The sequence below is a fragment of the Chenopodium quinoa genome, unplaced genomic scaffold (assembly GCF_001683475.1).
Source record: "Chenopodium quinoa cultivar QQ74 unplaced genomic scaffold, ASM168347v1, whole genome shotgun sequence".
Classification (NCBI taxonomy): domain Eukaryota; kingdom Viridiplantae; phylum Streptophyta; class Magnoliopsida; order Caryophyllales; family Amaranthaceae; genus Chenopodium; species Chenopodium quinoa.
The window spans coordinates 1,245,380-1,249,991 of NW_018743327.1; the positions used below are offsets into that span (position 1 = coordinate 1,245,380).

Here is a 4,612-nt window from a genome sequence, read left to right on the forward strand (position 1 = left end):
AAAAACTGCACCTGATCAACCCAAAATCAGACCATAAAAAAGTCCTGAAAACAGATGCCGCGAACCACTTAAATACTGCCTGAAAAACGGTTGTAATCGCCGGAAAAGAGAAGCCCTCGCCGGACCTACAAACGCCTGGTTAATGATCGCAGAACCAGCCTGAAAATGAACGTGGAACGAGCTTGAATTTCGCCCATAAACTGCCCTCGAATTGCCCTGAAATTGCCCAAACAATGAAGCCCGAAACAGCCTGAATTTCGCCCCAAAAGAACCGAGGAAACCGCCGGAAAAAAGCCTGACCTGAAGGCGCCGACACCGAGCACCGCCGCCTGATATTAAAGGACTAAAAGCCGCCGGAAACCCCCCCTACGCCCAGCCCTAATCGCCCTAACGAGAGTTTTTTTTTTTTTATTATTATTATATGATTATTATTATTATTATTATTATTATTATTATTATTAAAATAACTTTAATATGTACAGCAACAAAAAAAATTTGAAATTAACACATGTAATAGTCAATAATTTGAATTGAAATAATTAATTTCATAGTTCTTACAAAAAACATCCATAAACACCAATTTTTTTATTCGCTAAACAATCTAATAATCAAAATAAAAAGAAAGTGAACTTCAGTCTCTTTTAGACCTTTAATCTCTAAAAAACAGTCAGCGCAGTTGCAGCAAACAATAGTAACAATAGCACATAGCAGCAGCTAGCTAGCTAGAAAAAACATTGGGAGTACTTGTGCTAACTGCAGCCGTAGTTGCAAGTGCGGCACTTATCACAGTGGAAAATCTATTTTTCTGAGTTTCAACAGCTATTCTGGGATAAGAGACCATTTTCGTGTCCACAAACTGGGATTGAACAACTGAACTAGACTCTACACGAACAATTTCTTCTGTGTTTGCAGCTAGCACTTCCTTCCCCCTGATTTTCTCCAGATTCTGCAGAGTACAGGAGCAAAATATCTAATTAATTCATTGTTAAAGGACATCATAATGCCATATGACACTCATTATGTTGGTAGTATTTTTTTTATAGTATCAGCAGCAGATGTCTTTCTTTGATTGCAGCAACAATTTTCCATCTTAAAGAACTCTCCTACTGTCCTACACATACATACAGATATATAGATATATAAAATATGATAGAAATGCTCTCATCAATCAACATCATCCCTGATCCAGCAAGTGCCACTTTGATTACAAAGATGATCAGATATCATCAATCATTCAGCATTATCCATATTTCAAAGCATAGTCCATAATTCATGGGCTCATCAAATTTACGCAAGGAAGTACCATCAAATTCTATAATTTACCCAACAGATGAATAGTGCACATATATTAAGATACACAAGGTCTTGATCTGATCTAAAGTGTCAAAATGTAGCTTCAGAGTATTCACATCTTTTATAACATGAGAAGCAGGCCCAAATTCAGGTATCAGGTTATCCAAGAGTACTGAACCAACTTATAAAATTTACAAAGGCAGAAAGGTTTATATAATTAAATATGGTCTCAACCACTTAGAAAGACAAATACATATCAGGTAACACAAAAAAAAAAAACAAAAAAAAGGGTAACACAAAGCAATCTTATTCTGATATAACTGAGCAAAACAACAATTGTGAATTGTCATTACCATCAGACAAATAAAGACTTGAGCAAACCAAGATTATAAACTCTCATTACCATCAGATCAATAAAGTAGGGGGTTATCACGCAATTCTAAACTCAACAGATATATAAAAAGCTTCTAGACTACGTACATCCCGGCCTGATGGTTTTATTCTTGCCAATACTAAAGTTTGATAAGCTATAATCACGCAATGCAAAGATAAAAGTGCATTGAAATTGTGCCAATGGTAGAAATTTACCTTAGTGAATTGAAGCCGGCACAAGTCGCCTGCTGCCCAAGCACCTTAAAACCACTCAGCTCAAAACTGCCAAATGTAAACTTTGTCACTATATAAAATATGAGACCTTGAAAATTTGACTTGCAAAATAGAGGTCAGAGTAAATTTTGTTACACTACACTTAACCACTAACTTACAAAAATCATAACATAACAAGTTCAAATAGAAAAAAAAAGAAAAAGAAAAAAAGCACTTATATAATAGTTCAGATTGCCCCTCGGCAGTTAAATGAACATGCTAGAAAATGGTAATTGTTTCCTATCAATGTAGGTAAGAAAGGAGATGATCTGAATGAGTACAACCTTAGTGGCCAAACCTGAAGGATGAAAGAAAGTCAAATGCTAGAGAGTAAGCCGTTGGGCATTACACAATCAGGTGACACTTTTTAGCTTATTATTAAATTGCATTGTTTTATTACTTTCTTAATATATGGCCAAAATTTCTAATCATGTTTGTAAGGTGTGTAGTAGCTAGTATTGTGATATTTTATCTGTATACTTTTCCCTGTGATATCTTCCTCTCAGTAACTTAAAGTTTCTTTATGAGTCCATGGAATTCTGGAAGAGAAAGGCCACTACCACCAAGACATTCCTATAGTTTAAAATCTGGAAAAGTCTTATTGAAATTTGTTCGTACTTTATCAGAATATATATTTCTAACAAGTACAAGAAAATTATGTTATCACATCTGTAGAAGATTGTAAAAGTAATTTCAAATAGTAGGCACATTGATAAGAATACCAATCTGAAACACCAATGTTGGCTAGAATCTGATTCACCTCTTCCCTAGTTCTACTTCATTAAAATGCTAGCTATAGCTAGGGTGGGGATTTAATCTTGCAGCTGCTGCCTCGCCAAGACTGCTAAATTCATCGATCTAGTTCACATATATTTAGGAATTAAATCAACTATTTCTGTTAAAATTAACAACTTCACATCATTCTTAATGAATATTTGATTCTTTATAGGAAAATCAATAAAATTTAAGATCAATATTAAGATACATATAATATCGTTTAAACAAGAAAAGTTCATTAATATACAAAAACAAAATGCATAAAATCGTGAATAACAATAGATGTAAATTTCAATTTTAATTAGTTAAATAGAATCCAACCAACAATATAAACCCTATAAACTAGATTGTAATAATATAATTCACATGAAAATTAATGATAACATAACCAAAAACGTTGAAAATCCACCAAAATTAACAGAATACCTGATTGGAAGCGCAAATTAGATGAAATTAGAGATGAATAATTCAACTGGATTTGTGATTTTGTGACAATTGAAACCCCAGATGGCGAATTTGTGACGAATGAAACCCTAGATGACAAATTGAACGAAAAATACTGATTTTTTGTGATGAATTTCGCAAGGCAACAACGAATAGATGAACTGTATAACCAAAGATATAATGAAGTAATGAGCACCGTAGTAGTACCGTATGCTATTATTCCTTCGCTCTCGAACTCTCGATTCATTTGATGATGTTGCTTGTGATTCAGATGATGGTATTTATCGATGATGATGATTGATTCAGGGGATGACGCTGTTAATAATGAAGGCGACTCCATTGATTGTATAATCTAAACTCATTCAGAGAGAGAATGGGTATTTGAGCAAGAATGAGAGGAGGAGATAGATTAGAATAAGATGTTCAAAAAAATGAAAAATAAAGGGTACCGCTCATTTTTTTCTACAATGAGATTAGAAGAAAAAAAATATTTAATAAATTAAAAAGGATTGAGCATAAATTAAGTGTTACAACTAAGTATACCTAATATAAAAGTGTTACCGTAAAGTGTTACATAATATTAATGTGTTACAAAATATGTTACTTAATACGACAATGTTACAAAAGTGTTACGTAAAAATCAAATAATCCTAAATTTTTTAAAGTGTTACCAATGGGTGTTACTTAAGCCCAATTTTGTACTAGTGAATAGAAGACTCGACGCCAATACAAGACAATGAATTTTCAGATGAAGACTTAATGGTCACTGAAGATGATACTTGGACCTTGTTCTTCGACGGAGCCTCGAACTAAAAGGGATGTGGCGTTGGAGTATTACTAGTATCACCTAAAGAAGAGCATGTTCCAATCTCCATAAAGCTTGATTTCGACGTTACCAACAATGCTGCTGAATATGAAGCATACGTGGTAGGCCTTGAAACAGCTTTGGCATTGGGAGTAAAAAAGTTAAGGATATTCGGAGACTCTTCTTTGATTATCAATCAAATATCTAAAAGGTGGAAAGTAAGGAGCGAAAGTCTAGCCCCTTACCAAACCTATCTGGAAACTCTTACCGATCAGTTAGAGAAGGTAGAATACACATATCTACCTAGGGAAGAAAATCAATTTGATGATGCCTTGGAAAGACTAGCCTCAATGGTTAGGATTCCTACGGAAATCGAGCAAATGCCTCTAACTATAGAGAAAAGGCACAAACCAGCATACATCCAGGCTATAGAAGACGACGAAGTAGTCCAAGACGAAAAAGAAGAAGAAGAACCGTGGTACACGGATATACTCAATTATGTCACCAAAGGAGAATGCCCTCCCCACGCTGACAAAAGAGCAAAATGAGCATTAGACTCTTGGCTTCCCAATATGTACTCATAGACAATGAACTACATAAAAGGGTACCTAAGGGTCGAGTTCTCTTATGTGTAGGAAAAAAGGATGC

General features: G+C 34.5%; 1 long non-coding RNA gene across 2 annotated transcripts; it reads right to left on the bottom strand.

Moving 5' to 3' along the window:
* Window positions 1–598: 598 nt before the first annotated feature.
* On the bottom strand, window positions 599–3,607 carry LOC110737373. Of its 2 annotated transcripts, XR_002514378.1 has the most exons (4): window positions 3,367–3,607; window positions 3,142–3,248; window positions 1,882–1,947; window positions 599–946 (listed from the first exon to the last, which is right to left on the bottom strand). It is a non-coding gene; the product is annotated as an uncharacterized LOC110737373 (long non-coding RNA). The 2 variants fall into 2 exon arrangements; XR_002514377.1 differs by having other exon boundaries at window positions 3,142–3,607.
* Window positions 3,608–4,612: the final 1,005 nt, after the last annotated feature.